The sequence below is a fragment of the Urocampus carinirostris genome, chromosome 10 (genome assembly GCF_059441175.1).
Source record: "Urocampus carinirostris isolate Australia breed hairy pipefish chromosome 10, RoL_Ucar_1.0, whole genome shotgun sequence".
In the NCBI taxonomy this organism is placed as follows: domain Eukaryota; kingdom Metazoa; phylum Chordata; class Actinopteri; order Syngnathiformes; family Syngnathidae; genus Urocampus; species Urocampus carinirostris.
In genome coordinates this window covers 37867960-37880651 of record NC_142358.1, presented here as the reverse complement: position 1 = coordinate 37880651, position 12692 = coordinate 37867960, and the positions used below count along the sequence as shown (strand labels likewise).

Here is a 12692-nt window from a genome sequence, read left to right as displayed (position 1 = left end):
TTTGTGTCACATCATCAGTTGAATTTACAGTTGCCAATAACATCGACGCCGAAAGAGTTTTTCCTTCGGCTGGCAGGTTCGAGCCTCTGCCTTCGTAATCCCACGCAAACAAGACTCTTTGTTCCACTGGGTGTTGATCGAAATCCAGCGTCTGTTTTTATTACGGGTGAGACGGTTCAAGGATGAAGCATAAGTAGAACTCACCTATACATCCTAATGCTGGGATGATTGAATAAGACATTGCTGAGAAACCGACGCCTGAAAAGGAATTTTGTGGGATGCTGATATTGGGTAACTTATCTGTATCCTGGTCAATATACAATAACCAGTGAGGATAGTTTCATCCATGCGGCTATTTGTTAATAATACCGTGGACTTCAGAAGGAATGGCAGGAGTCCAGCACCACTCATCATAAAAAGAGACTGTGTAGAGCAGGGGTGTCCAACTTATTTTAACTCAGGGGCCACACGATAGAACAAACATTCTGTCGGGGGCCGGACTAGTAGATTAAAGAGAAAAAAAAGAGGGATAAAGAAATAAGAGAAAGAGGGAGGGAAAAGGAGAGGGCGGGACAAAGAAAGATAAAGAGAGAGAGGGAGAAAGAGGGAGAAACAAAAGATAAAAAGTCGTGAGAGAGGGGGAAAAGAAAGGGAGAGGAAGAAATAAATCCAAAGAGAAATAGAAAGACAGAAGGAGAGGAAAGAGAAAAGAAAGAGAGACACGGAGAGTGAAAGAGACAGAGTGGGAGAAAAGGGGTGGAAAGATAGATAGATAGATAGATAGATAGATAGATAGATAGATAGATAGATGTCTAGATAGATAGATAGATGTCTAGATAGATAGAAAGAAAGCAAGAAAGAAAGAAAGCAAGAAAGAAAGAAAGAGAAAGAAAGAAAGAGAGAGAGAGAGAGAAAGAAATACAAGTACAGTGTCTTTGTTCAAGGCACCTGGCTTTGGCAACATCAAGTGGACATATTTCAACCTTGCAGCTTGTTTTTCTCTTGCGCTTCTCTGAGTGTTGTCTCGCGGGCCGGATTCAATCCCTTAGCGGGCCTGATTTGGCCCGCTGGCCGCCTGTTTGACACTTGTGGTGTAGAGAGAGTCCACTTCTTCAAATTTCTGGGTGTGCACATCTCCGACGACCTCTCCTGGTCTGCAAACACCAGAGCGGTGGAGGGAAGGCCCAGCAGCGACTGCATTTCCTGAGAGTGCTCAGGGAAAACCATCTAAAACAGCAGCTGGAGGTGTACTTTTACAAAGCCACAGTGGAGAGCATTCAAACGTACTGCATTACGGTGTGGTATGCTGGGTGCACAGCAGCAGACAGGAAAACGCTCCAGAGGGTCATCAAAACAGCCCAGAAAATCGTCGGTTGCTCTCTGCCCAGTCTGGAGGACATCGCCTGCTCCCGCTACCTCAGCAGAGCAGAAAACATCATCAAGGACTTTTCTCACCCCGGCCACCACCTCTTCGACCTGCTGCCTTCCGGCAAGCGCTACAGGTCACACAAAACAAAAACAAACAGACTCAGAGACAGTTTCTTCCCCAGAGCCATTACCACCCTAAACAGACAATGAACAAAAAACTGAAAAACTCTTGCAAAAACACTACCTCATACGAACGTAAATGGTACTCATGTCTATGTTTCTTGCACAATGTTGACTGCAATATGTTTACTGCTCACCTTGCACAATGTTGACTATTTCCTACATGCCGACATTTCTTGTGTAAATTTTGTGTAAATTATAACTATAACCTTTTCCTCTTTGTTCTATACCCTTATCTTCTCTGTTCCTTTATCGTCTTGAGTTTTTTACCTCACTGTGAATGTGAGAAACTGGAGTGTCATGCCCAATTTCGTTGTCACAATATGTTAACCCATTTTGTAACAATGACAATAAAGGTATATTCTATTCTATTCTATTCTATTCTATTTAATTCTATTCTATTCTATTCTAATCAGTGTCTGAAATAACGGTGTCATGAACCAGGACAGAATCTCGGACCCAATTACATTTGTTTCGAAGGAATCTTTATTAGAAAGAGTTGTCGGAACTGGCTTTGGACGCCGGCGTCTGTCGGTCATCAGCCGCTTTGGACGGAATGGCAGTTCCGTGACAGGTAGGTGGAATCGGTACAGCTTAGCGGGCAGGTCCATGGCCAGGGCGGGAGTGCAGGTCGAAAACGTGGAAACAGGTCAAAATCAGAAGGCAGGCAGTAATCAAGCAAGTGTAGCCTTTTTTGTTTTCTCCCGTTCAGGCCACTGAAGCGTGCCATTGTGGGCCGCCTAAAATGAAACTCACTGTCTTGGCCGCGATCCGTTATCCCTGATCACTTTTTTTCTGCAAGCAGGGACCAGCACAGCCTAGTTTTGTCAAGCCTGGGCGCTGATTTTTTGCCGTTACTGCATTTCCGCCTTAAAGAGAACTGCATATATGCGTCTTCATTCCATTATCCCTGATAGCATATGAAGCAGGGACCGTCAGAAGGCTCTTTTGTCGGCCACAGTCTATTACCGCCAGTTGACTATTGCTACGAGTGGCTGCATACATATTCTACGTTTACCATTCAGGTTATAGAGTTCTGACACTTCCGAGCTGTTTTTTTAACCTGGATTTGAAAAAGAGTCCTAAGGGTTTGACATGGAGGTGACAATGTAATAATGTCCAATTCAAGTCACTTGTGGGACACAGCACTTGGCCTATCGTCTACTTTTCCAAATTTTGCAGCAAAGCCCTTTATCCCGACTTCTGCACAAAATCCCTTTACAGTCAGTCACACTTTCATATATTTGGGATGCTTTCCGCCAAAACACGTGTCATCGATTTGCCCAAGGCTGTCTTTCAAAAAAATCCTAATGTACCCGTCACAGTTTTAGATGAAAATATACAGACTTTGGGAATTCACACCATTAAATCACCACAAAGTCCCCTTAGTACTCAAAAGTTGTCACACCAGAGACTTTCATAGCTACTTTCCGACACAGTTTTGTATTACACTTGAAATTTGGACACACATGATGGGCCTGCAAGTCCGCACTTGAGAGCTCCCATCCAGCATGCTTTTCGTGTCTCCCTTTTCCAACACACCTGACCAATGTTCCCTGTAATTTTCCACAGGCCTGAGCGTTCACACAAAGTCGGTGAGCAAGGCTTGAAACAACAGTGAGCAACAGCAATCCCAAGTGTGGCAACTGAATCATTATCAAACGTGTCCAAAACTTGACATTTTGCTGAGTTTCCGGCAATGCAAAATTATTTTTCTCTTTTGAATGAATTGACTCATGTACTATTGCAAAGCTTGTGCGACCTACAAACAACATTTGTTTTCACAACAAAGATTTTCATTTCCTTTTTTTTTCCTGGTATCTTTTGTCACATAATACTAACATTTTTGGGGGCTTATAATAATAATAATAATAATAATAATTTCCTTGTATTGTCATTCTGTGTAACAATGTACACAGAACGAAATGTCGATTGCACCTGACCCGTTGTAGTGAGCCGATGCAGCCGCAGCCAACAGAGGGCGCCGCCGACCACTTTTTAAGTCTTAGGAATGACTCGGCCGGGGCGCGAACCCGAACCTCCCAGTCTCAAAGCGGGCGCCTTACCATCTAGGCTACTGAGCTGGTATTTAGTCGGTTGCACGATACAGAACTGTATCTAATCACATTTTTTAGTGGAAGTACAATGTTGGCAACAAGATTGACTTGGTATAATTGGAAATTATTTGAATGCAACACAAACTTCTTCTTTTTCCCTGTTTTTTTTTCTATTCTTTTTTAATTCCTCTAAAAAAATCTCATTGTGTTTATTTTTTCCTAGTTGTTACTTTTTTCTTTTTGATCTCTATTTACTTTTTTTCCCTTGTTTCTTTCTTTTCTTTTTTTCTGGCTTTTTTCAGAATGTTTCCTTCTTTTTTCTCTTCCTTTTGTTTCTTTTTTTCTCATCTACTTTTTTCATTTTGGTATTTTTTTTCTTTTTTGTTCTATTTCCCCCCTTCCTTTAAGTCATTTTGTGCACGATTTTACATAATATTTGGTCGTGTGAGGATGAAAGAAGCAGAAACAACCTGAAGAGCCGTTTGGGACCCGAAAGAGCCGGTTCTTTTTAGTGAGCCGAGCCGAAGAAGCCGGTTCTCGAAAAACTCTACTGACTTTACTCAACTTCGTCCTACTTCGATGTTGACTTCAAAATACCGCATTTAGAACACGGCGTCAGGGAAACCCGAGTATTTTTACCTTCATGCACTGTAACTTGGACTTAATTCACTTCTTGATTAGCAATTTCGAGCCCTCATTTTTGTGAGCTGGCTAGATTTTCTTGTGCGCGGAAAAGATCTGGGTAGTGCGCAACTGCGCAGACACGCAGCTTAGAGGGAACATTGCACCTGACTCAATCTCACAGCAGACATTAAGACCTCTGATCTGAACCCTGACATCAGATCATCTCAGGTGTCCATCAAATAAAGACAACCTTCCCAAAAGACCTTCCAATGTTCCACACCACCTTATAGCTCTTACCTTAATCCTAATACAGGATAAGAAAATGCCCACCAGGCCTTGCTACATTCTCACTTTACAGTGAGAAATAAGGTTATTTTTACCGGCCCATCTTTACAGCATTTTCCCCGCTATATGACACAGTCAACAAACTATCCTGCATACCTAAACATATCTCAAATTACCGTAAATTCCGGACTGTAGAGCGCACCCGATTATAAGCCGCACCCACCACATTTCGGGAGGAAAACCAATTTTGTACATACACAAGCCGCACCTGTATATTAACCGCATGCGCCCACATTGAGAAAATGCAACATCAACACAAAATTGACCCATACCCGACACGGTCCAAAAATCACAGCTGGCAAAATGAACGGAAAATGATACCGGTACTCAAGGTTTGATGCAGACCTGCAGAGACCGGGTGCCCGTTGTAAGTAATCCAAGGAAAAAAGTGTATATTTCCAAAGGTAAAGGTGGGATAAATATATATCCACTATTGTCGGCCGCGTCCACAAACGTCTCACCTTTACTCCACTTCCCGTCAGCCCGCGTTTGCCCCGCCCCTTCTTTCTCTTTTGCTCATCCAAAACATATCAGAATAAGTTTCTAAAATTAATACATTACAAAAATATACAGTTGCAAATACATATTATACATGGTTACACATATTTACAAAGAAAGACGGTACACCGAGAGAGTTTTCAAAGCTTTAATAATAATATTATAACTTTCATCCCAAACCGTGCCTGTGAATGGTAGCAAAACGCTACGAACAACACGCTCGCGACACAGTAAATGGGTCTGTTAAAAAAAACATAACGTACATGTAGAAACCACGGTAAACTATCCTCATCTTCCTCCTTATAACTGACGTTATCAAAGTCTTCTTCCTTCAGTATGGGAAAGAGACTTTATCATATAGACGTCGTCCCACGCTCCCTTGTTCAAAAACACGCTAGCAACATGCCCGCAAAGTAAAGTTTACGTGCAGTCGCTCTGTTTCCTTCTTTATCGGACTGCTCGATTGCGTTTAGCTTGAAAGTTGCGTCATGTGCCTTTCTTTTTGCAATTTGCATGATGAGGTTATGTCTACGATAATTCAATTTGTGCACAAGCTAAGAAGTTGCAGTCTTCCTCGGCGCATATATTCCACCGGTCTGAATCTTACCTTTTGTACTCGAGCGCCGCTGGCGGCCGTTAGAAAAATTACATTAATTGGCCGCATCACTGAATAAGCCGCAGTAATCATGACAGGATATGGCTGTTGGTAGATTTCAACGTCCGAAAATTCCACAATAACTGAATACTTTTAATTAAAGCTATATCTTTCAGTGGTAAAATACATGATAACTTACGAAATCTTTGACAGAAGGTTATGTAAACTGCTGCAACATGTCGTCATAATTGCATAAGATTTCCAATGTTATCGTTTTCATTCTTTTAATCATGTGTTTTCATTTAGTGGACTGTATGATTATTCATATACGGTATTTGAATGTATTTATTTATTACTGGTTTTATTTACTTGATGTCTCAATGTATCCATTCATCTTGTTGTTATACGGTTTCTACATTGGTCCAAGTGGTGTTCTAATTTTCTCTCCGGAGGGAGGCCCTAAATATTGCCTTGAGTTTGATCAAACCACATGCAGGATTCAGTTTGGACAAAGGAAAATGGGGAATTTTCCACTGACTTAAATTTCATTTTTGTCATAGGCCGCCTTGATTAGCCCCTCTGGTATATAAATGATTGCCAACCATTTTGGAAGACTTCATGTAAAACGATAAAGGCCTTGTTCTGTACTCACAAGCTTAGATAATTCTGTTTTATTTGAATTGTAATAAGAACCTCGACGGAACTGTTTGTTATACCCGACACCTCTCGCAACCCGGATGTTAACCGAAAGCCTGCTTTCCTTCAAAACACAACTAGAAACACATATCAACAAAACTATTTTCTACGTGATAACAGCCATACTGATGTAATTCATTGTCAAGACCAGAACAGAGACAGGACCCACTTGCGTTGCGTTTCCCTCAGTTTTATTGGAAGAAAGGAAAGAGTTGCACCCACGATCAGGTGATTGCTGGACGCTGGAAGCGGGTCGCTCTGAACGCTGAAATGAATCTTCCGTGACGAGCGATGGCGGGGTCGGGAACGGAAAAACGGGTCAGTAGCCGGGACAGGAAAGCAAAAACGTGGTCGGGTCGGAAACGAGTCGTAATCCAGGAGAGGAGAGTAGACGTGGTCGGGATCAAAAACGGGTCAAAGCCGGGGGACAGACGGGAGCAAAATAGGTGGGAGTCTGTAAAGTTGGCTGTTTTTGGTTGTGTATTTCTCAGACTTCCATGCTATGAAATTAACCTGTTTTTATATTCCTAAATATTAAAAAAAATCATCACACACACACACACACATAGTCACGTTTCAAAGATCAGTCTAATTTGTAAATACGTTTTTCACGTTTATTTCATTTTAATGTGAAGTCACATTGATGTGTGACCAGGGTTGGGTAGGGTTATTTTAACTGGATTACTTTCAATTACTTTTGGATTACTCCAATACCAAATATGCTAATAAAGGACAAAAGAAACTAAATATGAATAAAATGATGACTCACAACACGTGGTAAGCTTTCTCTCCTGGCTTTGATATCTTTGATCTCCGGCAAAACTAACATAAAATGCGACAGAAACAAAATGAAAATAAATCCAAACAGCTTGCCAACATCATTTTTGCCATTCCATGTATTCCGTTACTCCCCAAGCCTGCACAAAATTGAGTCATTTTGTACATATTTAGTTTATTTTGTCTGTTATTAGCATATTTGGTATTGGAGTAATCCAAAAGTAATTGAAAGTAATTTGGTTAAAGTAACCCTGTGTCAATAAACCACGCCTACTTGACCGGATGTTGTCAGTACGGCCCGAGCATCCTGGGAAGATGGCGACTGGGCCGTGATTGCTCCATTCGCGATGGAGGTCAAAACTAAGTAAATAAGTGTTTTTATTTGAATAATTCTGCCAACAGATAGTTTATATCTTGAATATCTCTCATAGAGTCAGGGTCGAAAAAGGCTTGCCTAGTGTTAACGGAGGTTTGCAGACCGACTGACAAAGGGACGAATAGGAGTGGGTTCAAATAGGGACAGAGAGCCAATCAGAGTGCAAGGCAGTTGGCGCCAAAGGAACGGGCACAGGTGATGCATATCCGTTATCATGACAATCATAATAAAACTAGGTTGAAAGTCATTGCTTCTGTCACTTTTTTCAATTTGTCGGCGTTACATTATAGATGTTATTATGGGGTGAAAGTTTGGCTCACAGCTCTGCGAGAAACATCAACTCGAATGGTGTCTCTGTTTGATCACAGACAAGAAGAGGGAAAAATAAACAAACCGGCACAGCATTCATATCTACAAACGATTTAAAAGCGACAACAGCATCCAATGTATTTATTTCTTTATTTTGTTAAAAATATATATTTTTTTTAGTTTTCCTGGCTTGTCTTGTCAACTTGTCAGAAGTACAGCATTATAATATGAAAGTGTTTTGTGGCTAATTTCAGTGACTTGCGGTTGTCAGGACCAGAACAGAAACAGGACCCAATTGCGTTATGATTCTCACAAGTTTTATTAAAGGAAAGAGGAAGGGCTGCGCCCACGATCCGGTGTTTGCTAGGCGCGGGATGCAAGTCGCTCTCGTACTCAGATTGTGTGTCAGGAAACGGACTGGGAAGCAGGAAGTCGGAACTCATATGCGTAGACCATCTGTCACTTTAATTAGGAAAGAAAAAGTTGTCCAACACACAACCGTACCAAAAACAAAACAAAGCAGGTTCAAAGGCAGGCAAAATTACAATCTAGGCATTACTCAGGTCAAACAGGCATGAACAGGTTTTCCACAAGGTTAAGGAAAGGAGTGTTTAAGTACTCCAAAAGCAATCAGTCCAATGCGTTTCAGCCAGTGTCGAGGGGCGGGGCCAACTGGGCGCCATGACAACCGTGCAGGACATGACATTGTGATCGAACACGGTAGTTGATCTTCCGTAGCCAGCGATGCCGGTGTCAAGGACGGAAAAACAGGTTGATAGCCTGGACAGGAGAGCAAAAACGTGGTCGAGGTCAGAAACGGGTCGTAAGTCTGGACGGGAAAGCAGACATGGTCAGGATCAAGACGGGTCGTAGCCGGAGACAGACGGGAGCAAAAACAGGTGGGAGTCAGGGTCGAAAAAGGCTTGCCTAGTATACACTGAGATTCGCAGACGGACTGACCACAGGGGACTGACAGGACTGGGTTTAAATAGTGACAGGGAGCCAATCAGAACCCGAGGCGGTTGGTGCCAAATGAGCGGGCCTAGCTGAGTCACATCAGTAATCATGAGGTTCTTGTCTCGTGAGGCACAGTCAGATATACAAATAAATGAACCCAGATCATAATCATCATTTGATTGGCAGAACAAGAAATCAATACATGAACTGTTGTTGAGAAGAAGTGCTTTATTGTCCTACCTTAGTTTATGAATTCAGCAGGGTTGGGTAGAGTTACTTTAACTTGATTACTTTCAATTACTTTTGGATTACTCCAATACCAAATATGCTAATAAAAGACAAAATAAACTAAAATGACTACATTTTGTGCAGGCTTGGGGAATAACGGAATACATGGAACAGCAAAAATGATATTGGCAAGCTGTTTGGATTTATTTTCATTTGGTTTCTGTCGCATTTTATGTTCATTTTGCCGGAGATCAAAGAGATCAAAGCCAGGAGAGAAAGCTTACCACGTGTTGTGAGTCATCATTTTATTCATATGTAGTTTCTTTTGTCTTTTATTAGCATATTTGGTATTGGAGTAATCCATAAGTAATTGAAAGTAATCAAGTTAAAGTAACCCTACCCAACCCTGGAATTCAGTCTATGCGCGGCTCCTTTTGAATAATAGCATCAATAGATGAGTAAGAGCCTACTATGAAGAAAAGTCTATGCAACAAGAAAAACATTGCTGGATGGCTTGACTTGCTATCAGCTTGCTAATACTATCACTAATTCTATTCTTAAGAGCTGAAGTGAGCACCAAATCAGAATTCTTAGCCTACCACCCTGTGCAATGAGGCGAGAAAATTGCCTGCCTCGCTCTGCATCTTCAGACACTTAACGCAGTAATACGTGTCATACTAATTTTAATAATATTATTTGATTTTAAAAGTACTCTTCACATCATTGTCACTACCGGACATTCTTTTTGCTGTTCTTTGATTCCACACGCTTTTGCAACTTGGGCGATTTACTAAAACGAAAGTGCTTAGGGAGGGCTTTTAGAACATGTTGGAAATTTTTATCTAAGGTTTGGACTCTCTCCTGTTCTCCTTGTAGGTTCAAAATCCGTTGGTGTCTTCTCTCCTTATTTTGAGTGTCTACTAAACTATAAACTAAAAATGTAAGGATTGCAAATGAAATCGCTGTACAGACTATTAAAGACTACAGACTATTATGACATTATCCCCTGATGTAAAACCTACATGAGGGCAGAAAAAACTCAAAAACCCCAACATGAGGAAAATGAAGAAACCTTGAAAAACCTAGAGAAGGGACCGCACAAGAGGTAATCAAATATGCAATAAATTCAAATAATGTAAATAACGACAATCCAATTTTTTCCATAAACAAAGCTTTATTATGATGAGTACTATGCACAAAAATAATCTGTTTTTTATTAAAACACTCTAATTTGGCATAGTTTAATTTGACGTAACTTGAAAATGCAAAAGGGTAGAAAGTTCACTACGGAGCTTTTTGCTAGCACTTTCTGTCATGAACCAGAACAGGATCAGGACCCAAATGCGTGACGTTTCTCACACAAGCCTTTTATTTTACGGGGAATGGGGAGTCATGCAAGTTAGGCAGCAGTCTGGCATAGAATGATAGGAAGTCAGAGATAATCAGTCAATAACATATTAGCAATTTCATGATGCTGTGACGCAAACCAATCACATACCAGCATTTAGCAACCAATAGCAGTAACAGTCATAGGTGTCAGACAGGACGAAAGGAAGACTGAGATCACTTGCGCTCGTTTCTTGGTTTTATTGAAAGGAAGGAAATGACAAGGTGGGATTCTTCGATCCGTTGGTTGGCGGATTGACGGAACTGGACAGGCGGGTGAAGGCTTGGCGGGAATGGTCGCGGACAGGCGTAATCGTAGTGTTCGGAAAAGAGTTCAGGAGTCAGACGGGCAGGGCAGGTCGTAGGCAATTACAGAAACGGGTCGGCAACGGAGATCAATCAGAAGAAAACAGGGAGCAGGCAAAGAGTCAAAGGTACGGGCTTACTGAGGTAGCGTGAGTACAATCAGGCAACTTGATTCCGGAAGCTGAGGAGTTAAATGGACAGGGTGCGCCAATCAGCTGTCCTGGCTGTTGGCGCCAAAACCTGAGCACAGGTGTTCCCAATCCAGGTGATTGCAAAAGTATGAATTTGTCAGTACTTGGGCATAGAAAATAAATTGTAGTTGGTGTTGAATAGTGGCAAAAATACCATAAAAAGGGGCCGAAAAAACATCTTATTCCACACCATAAATACCAGGGGTCTACTGTTTCAATTTTATTTTGCGAAAACCTTTAATGAAAACACTTTGTCTGCTGTGTTACATATTTTCATGTTTACTGCCGTGCCTTGAATCTTAATTACACTTCAAATCTGTCCTAAGAGCCCCGAAGCCCAACAACGCTCGCTCCACCGCTGCTTTAAAGAGTGATTATCTTCCCAACTGTTCTTTACCGCTTCTTTGAAAAGTGATTATCTTTGCCTAAGACAAACAGCGCGTGTCCTTTTGGAGCTGTCCATCGTCGCGTTTATCGACTCCTTTGACGAAATGATGAGATGGAGATGACAAAACTGCTTTCTTTGGTGATGGATGTCGGAGTGGGATGAAAGCGTGTCTGCGGTGGCAGGGATTAGCGATGTAAGGACGTTCATAAAGTTTGCCGGACTCTGTTCCCGGTTTTTGAAGGGCTTGGTGCGTTGGGCTCAACTGAGGACGGCAGTAAAAAAAAAAGAAAAATGGCTGCCATGCTCAAAGTGTGGCGCTAGTCCCCCTCTGGGTTTACTGCCGCCGGTTTTATTTGTCGCCGCTCACCTTGGTTTGTTGGTTTGGCTTTGAAAATACTGCAATTTAGCGGTTCCTGAAGGCCAAAGTGACACGATGAGGAGTTTTGGATCTAATAAAGAACATTCAGCTGGAGTTATTGGTCGGGATGAAATGTCAGGGTCGCTTTCTTCAGTTTGAAGTTGATCAAATGGCTACGCTCGTGATAAAAAAACAAATAGGAAGAATTCCGTGTGTTTGTAGGAAATGCTGCTCTTGATCCTGGAACGAAGGTCTTGAGACGGGTAATACTGTTCAGGTGAAACATGGATTACACTCTCTTTATTGTCATTGGTTACAACGTAGGGTACATTGTTTACGAGATTAGTCATGGCAATCAAAGATAAATATGTACAGTGGAACCTCGGTTCTCGACCATAATCCGTTCCAGAACCCTGTTCGAAAACTGATTTGTTCGATCACCGGAATAATTTTTCCCATTAAAAATAATGTAAATCGTTTTAATCCGTTCCGACACCCTGAATGTTTACCTTGAATGTTTAACGTAAACGTAAAGCTAACCCGGGCTAATCGTACGTTCGCGTTATCGTAATCTTCCGTACGAAAGATCACGCTAACATGAACGTGTAAAAATAAAAAAATCAGGTCGTTTACAAGTCATTTAGCACCCGGGTCTCCACAACAAGTGGTGAGCGGTTCATTGGAAAGGGGGCTCCGTTCCAACACCCTCAATGTTGGGCTCCGTTCCAACACCCTGAATGTTTACCTGAATGTTCAACGTAAACATAATGCTAACCCAGGCTAATCCTGCGTTCGCGTGATCGTAATCTTATGAATAGGATTCCTTACCTTTGTGGTGGACAGCAGAAGGCGCAGGTGGACGGTGGGGTATTCCCTAGCAAGATCACACTCGCACACCTCTTTCATATTTGGCTATTATTTCTTTCCTAAATGCAATAGTTGTACGCACTACTTTTCTTTTTTCACCTGTAGCAACTTTGCTGCTTGCACTGACTTTCTTCGGAGGCATAATAAGGGGCTAAAACACCCGTACGCCGCTCAGCATCGCACCCT

General features: G+C 41.8%; 1 protein-coding gene across 1 annotated transcript in view; it reads left to right on the top strand.

Moving 5' to 3' along the window:
- lrfn1 (leucine rich repeat and fibronectin type III domain containing 1) overlaps nucleotides 1–12692 on the top strand; it is a 393123-nt gene that overhangs the window by 31311 nt on the left and 349120 nt on the right. The gene's annotated exons all lie outside the window — the stretch shown is intronic.